Source organism: Cydia strobilella, chromosome 10 (assembly GCF_947568885.1).
Source record: "Cydia strobilella chromosome 10, ilCydStro3.1, whole genome shotgun sequence".
NCBI classification, from domain to species: domain Eukaryota; kingdom Metazoa; phylum Arthropoda; class Insecta; order Lepidoptera; family Tortricidae; genus Cydia; species Cydia strobilella.
Window position 1 is genome coordinate 16,813,593 of NC_086050.1, and position 15,503 is coordinate 16,829,095.

Sequence of the window (15,503 nt, forward strand, 5' to 3'; positions counted from 1 at the left end):
AAATATTTGTACGGTTTTTACTCACTATTATTTTTAGTTGTTTTTGGTGGCTTTTGGCGAAGAATCCGAAACATGTCGCCAAAAGCGACTAAAAATAATAGTGAGTAAAAACCGTACTGATAAATATTTTGAATTTGTAGCAAAATATGAAAAAAGCTAAAAATAAATGAAAATTGCTTCAAAAAATTGCAATATCATGTTTGAGTGAACGTATCGATGACTTCTATTTTATTTAAAGGTAAAAACATTTAAATAAATAAAAAAAACATGATATCCGCGCTCCCGCGTGGGCACGCACTTCCAACTCGCTTGAAGATTACGCTCAGTGAGAGTGAGAAAAGAACAAGAACTTACTGGGTCTTAAGTTTTGAATATTAGGTTGCTATACTACGATTCATACCCATATTCTAGACAAGTTTTTTGCCTATTGTTCGAATCAAAACTTTGCTAAATAGAACACAAACCTACAAAATTCCCTACAACCATTACAGGCATTTAAATAGGTAAAGGTCATTCACACTGAAAGGGGTAACGGAAACTAAAAATAAGAATTAGTCGCAGCGACTTTTTAGCCGCTCGGGCAGATATGATTTAATGGAGTGGCGAGAGCTTCGTTAACATTAATAAATTCAACTTCCTTACTCTGGGTTCACATCTAAATGTCACTTTGAAGTGAACAAATCTTTTCAAAGTTTTCTAATGTATTTACGAAAGTAAAGTAAGTAAGTAAGTAAGTCGTTTATTGCAAACCATGGTACAATACAATAGATGTTACAATTAAAAAAGATCACATGGCACCCTGGTAGGGTATGACAATTATCCTTAAAACTAAATAAATTAAATATAACATTTAGTACTTACAGAATAAATGTTCTGGGAAGCCTTCTCACCTCACGGTGTGCTGTGGTCAAAAATCGTAAGTTCAAACCGCGGTCGAACCGTATAGAGCAGAAAAAACCGTTCTAAATATATATAGATAATCAAAAGTTCGATCAGGATCCTTATCATACACAGATGGGAGGTTATCCAAATAGACAGGCATAGGTAGGTCACAATTTTCTAACTTATTTCTACACATCTTACATATATTATGTTTATATCAATTTAATAAGACACTATTCTTTATAATCAATAAATTCTTGAAAACTATAAAATATTTGCTTGAGGAACCTATTACCTTCAGTTCAGTCTGTCCAGTTCTTCTCGTCTTTGGACAATACTCTCCTGGCTATGTCATCTCACAAACATCTCACCCAGGTTCATAGTAAGGGTCTGCACTCGCGCCTGCGTTTAACTTTCCTTCAGCACATCGTTAGCTTGTATTTATCCAGAGTGTACACAGGATGTGTGCTACTTGGAACTCATTTGCCATTTCTACAGCTGATCTTTTGATGGGAATGTTTGAAACGGTCAGAAAACGAAACACCCAGGACAATTATAGGTACCAATCGGATTTAGACTAGCAATAATACAGCAGTAGCGCGACGTTATTGCTGACTGAATTGCTGTCGAAATGTCTAAAATCTGGGTAGCAACATCGATTTTGACTGCGGCAGTAATGTAGTCAGCTATAATGTCGCACTGCAATTGCAATACTGAGGCAGTCGTGTTTCGGACGTCCCGAATCAGACTTAAGAGCACACGATTGAACGGAACCACACCGTTTTCTTACTTTTAAATGTGTATGTTAGTTTACAAGGTATTTGTAATATGGGCCTTAAAATTTCACGTTTTAAATTAACCAGGGACCGGCCCGCTATCCCTTATCGGGGTTTTATAAGGGTATTGCATAAGGCTTAACTCACCATACCCTTTGCCAGACGAAACCCTTTGTTTTGCTTTTAAAAACCCTTATATAAAGCTACCACATTTGAGTAATCGGTAGCCCAAATACCCTTACAAAACCCTTATCATCCGCTCACCAACACCTTGCATATTGCTCATAAGGGTTAGCCTTATAAAGGGCTTCACTTTTAGCATATAAGCGTGCTAATTTAAGTCGTCTACCTTGTTCATAAAGCACACATTACTTCGAATCCGAGCGATCGTCGGCGGCGACGGCGGCGTTCTTTGACTAGGCACGTATTTTCTTTCATTTTCATACACTACTGTAGATATATACTAATCCTGTCTCTTTCACGCAAAGGGAAACCTTTATAAAAAGCGCTTAAAGATAAGGGTAACCCTTATTAAGGGCTAGCCTTATTTTTGGTTAGCTTTTCGGTAAGGGTTAGTCAAAGGTAGGGGTATGAATGGGCTTGCAGTTCAAAAGGGAAAGTCTTTCAATGTATTAGCCGTGTTTAAGTGTCGCCCATTGAAAGGGTTTTATCGCGGAAAGGGTTGTCCGGTCCCTGAAATTAACACAAAATTGTAAGTTCGAATCAAAAACCAGCTATTTCCCCAAACGTTTATTCAGTTGTCCTTGTTTTTTGTTGTCCAATCCGATAGTCAGTGTAGTTAATTGCAAACCAAAATGTCCGCAGGTTGCAACGCAAAACGCAATTCAAACGCTGCGATTACTTACCGCCATCACGTGTGGGCTAATCACTTTAATGGACGCGGCCTTTATTGCGGCGGTTCGCTGAAAAACTTTGTTACCTACGATATACAAATATATTATATAGAATGAAGTAAAAACATCTGAAAACATTGGCACTACAGTATCATATTCTTTTTCATAGAAAACCTTAGGCCTTCCGTTGTCAAAATTACATAAACGGAACGTAATTTATTTTTGTCATATCCGTGTGTCGGTCCGTCTGTTGGTACGTACGGTATGTCACAGCTATTTTACTAAAAAGCTTTAAGGTATATTTTGATGATGGAACATAGACCTATATCTTTAAAAAAAGTTAATGTAAAATTTAATGCATAAATATCTATATCAGATAAATTCAGAACTGCTATCTGTTCTTACTTAGGTACTATAAGTTTTTAGAGTTTTGAATGATTCACGGTTAGTTTCACTAGACTAAGACTTAGACTTTATATCGGGAGCTCATAAATAATACAAAAGGTATAACGGTCTATCCCGGTCAATATAAGACTATAAGTTTTTGGCAAAAATTTCATTTTTGGTACACGCTTTTCTTTTCTTTTCCACAGGCAACTAATACTTATTGCGTTGTTTTATCACAGAATTCCTATTACCAATTTCTAGTAGTAGTAGGTTTTTTTTTTTTTTTTTTATACCACGTTTGATATACGTTTGTTATAACTTTGAAACCTGATCGTGTTTAAAGATTACGTGACCTTTCTGACAAGTGCAAACACGACTATAATACGATATTCCATCATGGAATGCCAGTGCCTATCTTCCGGCTTCATCATCAGACCTTGAAACCTAATCGTGGTCAAAGTTCCTTACAAGACTTTCTAACAAATCCAAACACAGCTATGATACGATGTTCCATCATGAAGTTCTAGTTCATATCTTCCGGCTTCATCATCAGATCAGTTCGACAGTACCATTATATTATTGTATTGTCATCAGAACTACATACTTACAGCTGCCAATTTTCATGACGCTACGATTCTTAGATGGTTAAATTAGTTACCTTAGATTCCATTCACATTCCATTACATAGTTACATACAGGTCGACCTAATGAAAGCGTGTTAAAACCAACTTACGTTTGACTATATTCGAATTTAAACTGTTGTGAGACATACTAACATTAAATAATAATAATTATTAGTGCTTGAGAAAGGAGACCTAGGCTCTCCGAAACATGTCGCGCGAGTCTAAACCGTGAAATTATTGAATGTTTGAAAGCAATCTATTTCGGATAGATGTTTAATATAGTAACTATTTAGGAACTCGTCTGAAAAAGCGCCTGGAATAGTTCTTGACAGAAAAAGTAATCTGAAACAGCGATCGAGGGCGTAAGGGGTGATGCAGACAACTTAAAGTAATCTTAATCGTAATGTATGTGTCATAATAGCTATGCAATTTTGCCAAAATAGAATGGAACGGGAGACCTTTTTACAGGGTTGCTAGAGGCTAAAAATCCCTTCAATCATTTCGAAGATGTTTCGCACAAGTAGGTATCCGGTGTCCAAGCCTTTGAAATGGGACCCCCGGAATGATCAAGGGCCCCGAAGTGGGACTCAATGGGGCCTAAATTAGACCCGTAAGCTTATTATTACTGACATACGCTTATATGTTTAGGTGTGTGGACATAGGGCACTTAAGTGAGCATCGTTTGTTTTTGCACGCTTTTACTGCTGCACTGCGTATATTTGTATAAGTTTCCATAAACTTAATGTTATAATACACAACTTTGGGAACATATCAAATTATTTTATTAAATATTTTGATGTGTTTTTTAAGTAGTCACACTACTGTATATAAATTATTTTTTTATTTTATTTTTTATTATTATTTATTGAGAAACAAACAGTCTAGTTATTGAGAATTATAAACTGAAATAGATGTCACATATTAAGGAAAAAGTGACGAAGCGCTCCAGTAGTGGTGAAGGCCGGATTCGAACCGGCGTCTTTAGCAATGCGGGCTAACGCCTTGAACCCCTTGGCCACCTCGCCACGGCGGAACCCGTCCTAATTTCTCGACTATATGCCATCTTACTAAGACTAGGCATCTTTGATCACTTCTAAGGGCAAGCAGTAAGCGCTTGCACCTCCTATACGAATTCCTATTAATAAAATAATTTGATTTGTTCCCAAAGTTGTGTTTAGATGGCAGCACCGGTCTCTCTAGCTGTATCGTAATTCCGTAAGGAATTCGTATAGGAGGTGCAAGCGCTTACTGCTCAGCTTGCCCTCAAGAGTTGGTCAAATGCGTCTTAGTAAGATGGCATATAGTCGAGAAATTGATACGGTTTTCGCCGTGGCGGGCTGGCCCAAGGCGTTAGCCCCGATTGTTATTTAAAGTGCTGTTTACATCTTTTAGATTTTCGATTAAATCTAAATATTGAAAACGTAGTAACATTCACAGGATTGACAATCTGATAGGATAATGAAGTGAATCGTCTGACATAACGACTATGGCAGATTTAGAAGTTCGTATTTTAGATTTTATAGCAATTAGTAACAATGTCACGTGTACGCTCTTAGATTGTGATATTTGTGATATAATTAAAAACGATACATTCCCATTTAAAATGTTGAAACAAACAATTACTTTATCACGGACTCGTAAACGTTATCTATAAACGGAGCCGACTAATAAATCAGCCAGTTATCTTTAATGTTACAAAATAATTAAGGGAACTTTAATTATTCTGGTTTTGCTCATATCTGTGCTGATAAAAGTTTGTCAGTTGAGAGTTAATTAGTGTTTGATGTCGGGTTACGGGTATAATGAGATGTAGGCGGATTAGTGGTTGTAAAATAAGTAATTAAAACAAAAATATTACTTTGATAATTAGCTAAATAATAACGTGCTGTTCAATTATGGGACAAAAAATTCTAATATATCAAATACTGTGTATTTGATATATTTAAAATATTTAAATATGTATTCTTCATCTTCAACAGATAAACATTTATTTTAATAATTATTAGTTTTACTTATATTTAGATTTACAATTTGATTAAACAAGTATGAAACAAGTTGCTTAACTACGTTGTCAATCGTTTATTCCGATATGTGAGTTTCATAATATAGGATCTATGAAAGACTAGCGTTACCTAATTTGCGTGGGGAACAGCGACATCTTTGAGGTAATTTGGACAACAAACTAAACATAGTACGTGCATACTACCATAGAGTAACTTATACTAGAGCGGTACTGTCATAGTAAATTTTGTAACCCCAGTAAATTCACTGCCATCTGTCGACACACTTTAAAACTAAAAATAAATATTTATAAAAATACGATAAAATGTATTTAGATATGGATAAATGATTTTTTTTATTTGCATTAATTATTTTTATGATTTTGACCCATGTTCTTTCACTGATATGCGTTAAAATTGTTAAATAACAAACGAAACCGTCAACGCCATCTATACGACTGTAGGCCAAAACTAGTAGCGCCCTCTGAACGAGAATCAAATTTTCTTGATTTTCTCGGCACGTTTTTTCCTTAGACTGTATCCATCTATTACGGAGTTATATCTATCTTTGATACTACATATCGGCTCTAACCTAACACATATCAAGTTTTAAAGTTTATAATTTAATTCCGTATTGTAGTCGATCAATACTTTAATCACACAAAATAACGGTTGCTGAATTCGAACCTGGGATCACCAGCTTCCTAGTCAGTCTACTAAGGCGAAGGCGTAACTAAAGCCACAGAATAAATAATAGTACTTGGTACAGAAGGTTCACTCTCTAAAGAAACGCGTATATTACGACAGATATGACCGCTAGGTGGCGCAAGCGCGAGCAGCCAGCAGGTATCCGTTTCGTAGCGGTGCGCGGCAACTACTATGGCTAGACACCAAAATTGGTGTGGGTCGCATGTACTTGTAGCGATGCGACGAAATCGCGGAGTGAGCCACGCCTGCGAAAGCTAAAATTGCAGTCGTTATAAATGATTTTATCTACACACTATCCGCTATGCGTTCAAAATCCGCAAATTACAGCCAACATAAAGATAAACGGTTTTGTTACAACAAATTTCTTGTCTATTAAAATATTCAACTAGGGAACAAATCAAATTAATTTAAAAAATATTTTTTGATTTTATGAAGTATTTTTCGGCCGCCGAAGAATTAGTCAGTTTTTCTTTAGTGTATGATATTTCAGTTTATAATCTATGAAAATATTATATTGCATTATAATTACGTAAATAATGACAATCAAACTTCTGACATGACAAACCTCTGAAAAACAAAGGAATTTTATTTGACCTCATTTCTGACTCGCTTTCATTTCATTTAATAAACCTATATGTACACGTAGTTTAATGCCTCTCATTATGTACCAGTAACATATTAAAACTACTATTAAAAGTCATAATTTCATATTTTTTTAGTTTTTTTTAGTTTTCATTTTTTTTTTAGAATTTTTGATTTTTGATGTTTTCTGATGAACGTAAGTTTGTATTGTACGCGATTAAGTCCCGTTAGTTTTAAAATTATGAGTGAAAATCGTGTTGGTTTAAATCAGTATAAAATGTCTAGTCATTCAATAAAAGATAGCAAACAGTCTTGTCATATTCAGGCCACCAACCAATGTCCATGATTTAACGATCGTCAATTGTTAACGCGTGCGACAATTATTGCTGCGTTATTTACGGTGATGATGTACTTTTTCACTGTGATGTATTTTGGACCTTGATGCGTTGGGAGAAGGTTTGGTGTCGCTTGGGATGGAGGGATAGGTTGACAGTACTTTTAGTATACAGGATGATATCTGTTAAACACTACTATATAAGACTCTTTGGTTAGGATATCTTTTAAATACTTACAATTTGTCATTTCTGATAATTAATGTCATTAACGGGTCGGACGCGATAAAATTTCTTTATTTTAACTTTTTTCCGACGTTTCAGCTAGGTTGCACTAGCTGTGGTCACGGAAGACATATCTGGTACTTTTTCTTCCTGGAATGATATTTAAGGAGACGAACATAAATGAGAATGACAAGTCTTAAATAGTAGATTGTACAAGGGCATAAAGCGATCCATTTTTATCCGAGGCAATTTATTGGTTCGAGCGCCTCGATACGACCTTCAAACCTTCAAGAAAAGAGCGTACTCTAATGGCTCTATCTTAAAGGCCGGAAAAGCACTTACAACCCCTATGGTGTTGCGGATGTCTTAGATGGCCGAAGGTAATGACTTACCATCATAATTTTAATCATTTATTTGTACATAGAAAGGGTTATACATAGAAGGTATGAGCATGGCCGGACATGGCCGCTTCAATTCAGCCACACACAAATGGGGATGGACGGCTTCCCCACTTTGCGAATGCGGAGAGGAAGCATACCACTGAACATTGTTTCCAACGCTGCCCACTCCACTCATACCCTGGGCCTGCTGAGGATCTGAACACCATGACACCTGAATTGGTTGCTTGGCTTGGCAACACTCTGATTGCCCTCAATGTATATATGCCATACAATTAAATAAATAAATAGAGGGTATTATAAAAGTTACATGTCCTAGCCTTTAGGCGATATGTCTGCTCGTTTGCCTCTTATATTTGCGCCATCATAAAAAACACACCGTATATGTTGCAGACACTAATCAAATACGGCTTGGATTTCATAATGAATGACAGACAACACAACGTCACTTCGCACGCTGATTGTGCCCGGAATCTAAGGGTTAACAGGTTTGACACGCACGTCCCTCTCACACCCATTGCCTGTCTAATCTTCCATCTCGCTCCTACGGCAGCCATGATTGTATGATCTCAACTCTTGAATAGATTTTCTTGCGATCTGAATACCAAAGGATTCTGGGTGAATTTGTGTAATTTCTAGGTCGTTTTTGGAGTTCCTTAAAAATGTCTGGTTGTGGTCTTATCATTATTACTACAGGTTTGATGTACGAGTAAGAACGTGTGTATTATTATTACATATAGATTTTAAAAATCTTCATGTTCAAGCAAGAATTGAGTGCTTAGCTTCGTTGACCGTACCTAAGATGCTAAGTGGTCAAGGGTTCGGATCTCTGTCACAAAGCAACTAATTTTAAAAGCTACAGATTAAAAGTGTTTTTTTTTGTTTTTACTTATCTAATATTTAAATTTACATATATGAGCCTAGAGTGTCCCTCTGCTTGGCAAAGGCCTCCCTCCTCCCTTTCTACGTATCCCGGTTCAGACCTCTCTCCAACCAGTTCGGCGGCAATCAAAGGCGTCGAGGTCATCTCACCATCGCCGTCGAGATTTTCCGCGACCCTGGGTTCGATTTTGTGGACCAGATTTATGTTTTAGCCCACAAGTCATCGCATACGGGAGAAGTGTCCCGCCTAGTCCAATTTCAGCTTGGCTGTTTCAGCCACGCCAGCTATTTGAGTTCTGGAGCGAAGTATAGTGTTTTTAATGCGATTGGTCAACAAATAAATAGTGTAACGGCCCGGCCACGACTTCGCGCGGCGGCGGCAGCGGCTAGCGGCGGCCATTACATAGGTGGGAACGAAAGGTCTGATCGCTGTGTCGCTCCAAACTATGGCCGCCGCTCGCCGCTGCCGCCGCCGCGCGATGTCGTGGCCGGGCCGTAAGGGCTACTTAACTTCAAACTCGGTTAAAGCCATCTGTCATTATGCGATTTTGGTAATAAGGTAGATATTTACTGAGAGGCTCGAATAGATTTACCTAAGGCCAGGATTACACTTGTAAGTTTTACTTATGTAAGTAGGGACACAGCTATACTACATAATGAGATATGAATATCGTTATCTCATTCTAGCATATAGCTTTGTCCCTACTTACGTAAGTAAAACTTACAAGTGTAATCCTGGCCTAAGTTTGAAGTTAAGCGACACAAAGGTAACAGCGACATACCTTTAGAATTAGAATTAGAATTAGAATTGTTTATTGCACTCATATTACGCTTTACGCCTTTATTACGCTGTTATTCTATAATAAATTGAAAAAAGTTCGAAGCCGAACCCTGAGTGCTTAAAAGCGACTCACGCTTGCCCTGTTTTTGTGTGTCAAGAAGATTTACTTAAAGCTCAAACGTAATAATAGCAAAGCTGATAAGTACCATACGACCCTTTCATCTCGCAGTCATGAATTGTTATGATAACAAATACTATTGTTGTTCAGCCTTGGGCTCGTTTACTCGAAAATGTGTTACGTCGGTTAAGGAGCTCTTGAAATTTAAGAGATACTTGTTATCTGGCTCACCAGCAGATATTTATTTTGCATTGTTTCCAGAATTTCCAGAATTTTTTGCTCTTACCACGCTTATTCCAGTTCGAGAAAACACAGAGGGCCTACTGCGAACCACGTTTGACGTGTTGCCTCCCTGTCACACTTACGTACGTATTCACAAGTGCGACAGAAACTCTGGAGACACAAGGTAAGGTGCCAGAGTAGAATCACGTATTCATCAAATTGCAAACCTCCTCTATTTTTAGCCCCCGATGCAAACGGAACGCCACGGGACCGGACCCCAGTAGCATTTATACGTCATTATGACGTCAGCGACGTCATTATGACGTAATAATGCCGTCATTATGACGTCGCTGACGTCATTTTGCTACCTGGGGAATGTTCTAGTGTTCTTTTATGTTGCTTTTTGAGGATCAAACCGGGAATGTGGTGAGAAAAATGAGGTGGAAGTCAGTAACTGAGTTCATCCCAAAGTCAACGCAACGCGTTCTTTTCTATTATTTTAGAAATTCAATATTAGCGCATTTTCAAGTCCAAAAGGTTTATTACACTCATAAGCAGCATAAATCTGTGCTGCTGCAGTATTGATGCCGGGTATGTCACCGAGTCTCATTGACAAAATGAGGAGTGGATGTTCTAATCGCAATATCAATGCGGCAACGACAGCCATAGAATTTTCCAAAGAAATTGACCGCGGCATCGCCCGCCACAATTTGGCAACAGTAAGCCTTTACAGTTAAGGGAGAGTGAGGTGAGTTAAAACAGGGACAGGTTGAAACAACGTCAATTTTGAGACATCTATTACTAAAAACTATAAACTAAAAGTTTTACTAAAATATTTTCATAGAAAATAATTTAATTTGTTCTTAGAGGACATCTATTACTGTTTTCGAGCTGGTAAAAATAATGTTTAGCCCCGTTCCACCGTCCGCTGGTCTCTCAATATGCGTCGTTGCCTCAAGACGATTATAAATGGAAGGAATACAGGAATTGTTTCAACTTAACTGTTTAAATCACCTTGGCCTCCCCTACTGATACAGTCATAATATCTGACGAAATTGCGTTAGTTTTAAAGTAATGTTTCCAAATATATAACGTGCTCTAAAAGTTTATTTGTGTACATACTACTTGTGCTTGTATAAACTACTTCAGCATTCGCCTTCAATCGTTTTTATCGCCTTCGTTAAATTTATTTGTAAGTTGTCACGATTTCACACGAAGTGGGTCATTTATTTATATTCATGCTCGTATGTTGATATGATATGTTATACTCCGATCAATGAAGCTAGAGGTTGGTCTAATCTGTTACCGAAAAACTTAACTTGGGCAAGTCTCTTCTACAAGTCGCATTTCTTAAATGATTCTCATGAAATTTTATGACCAGGTTCGATAATTTGTAAGGTTTTTTGTCGATTACATTTTAGGAAGATTTTTAAAATGGTAGGTACACAGAACCATTGGTTAAAAACACATAACAGTGCTACAATACAACAAAGGGATAACCAAAGAATAATTTATTTTGTATAGGTACACAGCATTATTATTCGCTTAGCACCTTTGCATACAAACTTCTATGCAGGGGGGGGGGGGGTACCTTTTCTCTGCAGCTGACTGTACAAGTATACATGTAAATATACAATAAAATAGTATTTACATTAGAATGTACACAAATGAGAGGACTGATTCTGGAGCCAACAAGAAAACATAATTCTTTGTTACACGTAGACAAAAGTTACATTTTTTATACCACGTCGGTGGCAAACAAGCATACAACCCGCCTAATGATAAGCGGTCACGTAGCCCATGGAAACCTGCAACTCCAGGGGTAATACATACGCGTTGCTGCTGGCCCTTTAAAAACCTGTACCCTGCTTTTTTTAAGAACCTCATGCTGTAGCCCCTCGAGAGAACGTCAGCATAGCTCACTCATTTCACAGCCGGAGCGTCCGCGGAAGGAAATTAACCAACTTCTTCATTGATCGGTCTATCATAGTAAAATATTGGTTGTTAGAAATGATAGCACATCTTTAACTTTACTACCGAAACTCACGACTGGTGCAGCCTTGGCATAGTTAGATTTAAAGGATAACATCTGATCAGAATACTATTCATGATTACGTCAATGGCGAATAGCGATGTCAAATTTATCGAGGTTGACCATAAATTTTTAGAGTTCCGTAGGCAGCCACGGTTTAACTACTTATTAAGTATTAAATTTGTTTGGCACCTTAACGGGCATAATAAAAAACCGGCCAAGTCCCTTACAGTTTCGTCATGTATGTTCGTCCGTCTGTCTGTCCGTGTTTTGCTATAAAGAACTACGCTATCCAAGAAACAAATGAGCGTTCCATCCTGTTTCTATCAGCAGCAGTTGTTGTTGGCATTACCTCATAGTAAAAAACCCGGCCAAGTGCGAGTCGGACTCGCGCACGAAGGGTTCCGTTCCATGATGCAAAAAACGGCAAAAAAAATCACATTTGTTGTAAGGGAGCCCATATTTATTTTATTCTGTTTTTAGTATTTGTTGTTATAGCGGCAACAGAAATACATAATCTGTGAAAATTTCAACTGTTTAACTATCACGGTTCATGAGATACAGCCTGGTGACAGACAGACGGACAGTGGAGTCTTAGTAATAAGGTCCCGTTTTTACCCTTTAGGTACGGAACCCTAAAAATATGCTGTAGTAGCAATTGATTTATGTTAAATTTTCCTAAATATTTACACTTGTAAAACATAGAAAGAAAGCACACAGACACGCATACACAACAATTCTAATGGCTCCTCTACACGATGGGCCATCATACTGGCTCACTAAGATGGGTCAGCGTGTAGAGAGGGTAGGTGTGTCGGATGGCTTATGGCGCGGCGAGATGGCGATGGGATGGCCACGGTATCGGTTTTTCGTCCGCACATCAAAGGTAGTGGGCCAGCGCTGGTCTATCGTGTAGATGAGCCATAACCATCGCATGGCCATCTCGCACAGTGCAGCAGTGGGCCATCCTGTTGACTGTTGAGGAGCAATAAGAATAAGAATAAGAATAATTTATTTGCAAGAATATGTATGTACAAAGGTGTCCTTATAAATTAAGAATTAAAACAAGAATTAAAAATATTTACATGTCCAGATACTCCTTAACAGAGTAGAAACAATATTCCTGAAGCCATCTCGTTAATTTTGTCCTTAATTCTGAATCATACAATAATTCATAAGATCGAGACTCATCGTCTTGCGTAAAAACGCCGTAATGAATGAAAGACGACATTTTCAAGAAGCCCGCCACAAAGCAAACCGTACCTTTAATAGGCCCAGTGGCTCGTAAACTTAATCTCGGAACCATAACTTTAATAGTCTCATTTATACGTGATAAAGCGGCCTATAAAAATTCAATGTCTCATGTAGCCAAAGCTTTTTTGGCTGGGAGATCGTTGTGAAAATATCGAGTCATGGAGTTTCATATAGGGAAAAGTATACTTACTGGACAGCTTAATATTTTTTATTTTTTTATTTTAACAATTAAAAAAAAAAACGGACAAGTGTGAGTCGGACTCGCCCACCGAGGGTTCCGTAGTTTTTTGTATTTGTTGTTGGAGCGGCAATAGAAATACATCATCTGTGAAAATTTCAACTGTCTATGATCGCGGTTCATGATATACAGCCTGGTGACAGACAGATGGACAGACGGACAGCGGAGTCTTATTAATAGGGTCCCGTTTTTACCCTTTGGGTGCGAAACCCTAAAAACCTGTAGCGATAAGATATTAATAAAAGTTTCAAGGGATTCATAGTACAAAATCTAAATCAAGAGAAAGTTTTTCACAGTTTGATTTTGAAAACACAACTAAACGGTACAGCATAGCTTTATACTTGTAATGTTTTTTTAAACGCATTGTGGCTTACATTAAGAAATAGATTTCGCGTTTGTCCTATGTGTACCTAATGTATTTTGGGCACAAATACCTAGCCCACTTGATTATTTTATTCCATGACAATGATCGACTTGTATTATGTATTTGTGGTTATAATTTCTTGCAATCGCCTCCCAGCCTACCAATTCTAAATCGGATACAATTGAAGCTTGCTTACGTGACCGAGGCGAATCGGTCGAATTGATACCACAAAGGGGGACTTACGGCTGTTTAATATGCATTTTAAAATCATGTAGGTCACCGAGGGACTTAAATTGAATTTGTAGATCGAGACCAAAGAAAGTCGTGCTTTGTATGGAATAAAACGCCTATTCTCTGGTGACTTATTGGAATGAAATTTATGTGCATCAAATGTACTTTCTCTGGAAAGGTGTCAGATACTGGACATCATTTAGTCATCGAATTTAAACTATCGTGAGACATATTTCAAAATATTTAGATCTGTACGGTTTCACTCACTATTATTTTTAAGTCGCTTTTGGCGATATATTTCGGATTCTTTGGGAATCGTTCCTCACGACACGACGACACACAACCGCCACGGAGACTCGTGCCCGAGGAAGGATTCCCAAAGAATCCGAAACATGTCGCCAAAAGCGACTAAAAATAATAGTGAGTAAAATCATTTAGTCAATTAGATTTTTGGATGATTCACGGTTAGTTTCACTAGACTTATATTGACCGGGATATAGACCGTACAAAACAACACAAAAATACAAAAGGTAATCACGGTCTATATCCCGGTCAATATAAATCATTTAGTCAAGTCTAGAAAGAAAGTAAAGTTCTTTGATAAAAGATATGTGCACTTGTTTTGATGGTAGGTTGTGGCTTGAAAACTGCAATGAAATGGAATGTATTACAAATGCGAGACTATACGGTGATCACGATCACAGCCACAGAAAAATGAGCATGGACGGCGATAAAGGCATTTACAGAATCATTTTTTTTTCATACCAACAAGATGTTCCGAAATCGGAACATGTGTAAATTTAATACGATAGCGTGACGTGCTTTTGCGTTATGTCTATTTTTGTTGTATGATATTTTGAACAGCGAACCAAGCAGGACGTTTTAGAAACTCAAAATTCCATACAAAATGACAATTTACACTAAGGGTACAGAAATATCATAATCTATTTTCATAATCTAATCATAAACTATTTTTTTTAAACATGTCGTGTTCTCAGGTTCGTTTCGTCCAATAAAATCGTGCAGCCCCGAATTGATGTTTCCCGACCTCTGTGATCATTTTTCAAATATATTTTTATTTGTTATGTTGTAATTTAAATTTAGTTTTATTTCTGTCTACATAGTTATTAATATATATATATTTAATTATCTTATAAAGCTAGGGAACAAACAAAATCATTTTATGTTTTTTTTTGTGTACTTCGTCACTTTTTCTTTAGTTTATGTTATCTATAGTTTGTCAAAGGACTGTCTTATTTCAAACATAGACAGTAAGAATCATACTATCTTTGTCTTACACTAGTACTAGCACCCAAAAGAAAAGGATGAGTATAGTTTTTTTGTTCTTATTTACTGACAAGAATTGCTTGACCAACTATTTCAGTTTATATCTTATAAAAATTGATATTTTCCTGGATTGCTTTTGACACGTTGATCTATATAAAACAGCGAAGTAAAACAAAACAGCGGCCACTTAAATAATCTTGTCAACGAGCGCGTGGCTGCCCGTAACCGCAACTCGCAGCCGCTCGAGCGAGTCTTGGCCACAAAACGTTGTAGCTAACTTGTGTCCGTGACTTTCTACGTGAAACAGATCGCTTGTGACAGTTGTGA

The 15,503-nt window shown here is 37.3% G+C and overlaps 1 long non-coding RNA gene and 1 other non-coding gene across 2 annotated transcripts in view; both read right to left on the bottom strand.

Annotated features, from left to right (window-relative positions):
- The window catches only part of LOC134744735 (uncharacterized), a 581,044-nt gene extending 565,932 nt beyond the window's left edge, over nucleotides 1-15,112 (bottom strand). The window contains exon 1 of the long non-coding RNA XR_010128106.1: nucleotides 15,099-15,112. This is a non-coding gene — a long non-coding RNA (uncharacterized LOC134744735). The remainder of the gene's footprint in view (nucleotides 1-15,098) is intronic.
- On the bottom strand, nucleotides 4,475-4,547 carry Trnac-gca (transfer RNA cysteine (anticodon GCA)). Its single transcript has one exon. It is a non-coding gene; the product is annotated as a tRNA-Cys (tRNA).
- Nucleotides 15,113-15,503: the final 391 nt, after the last annotated feature.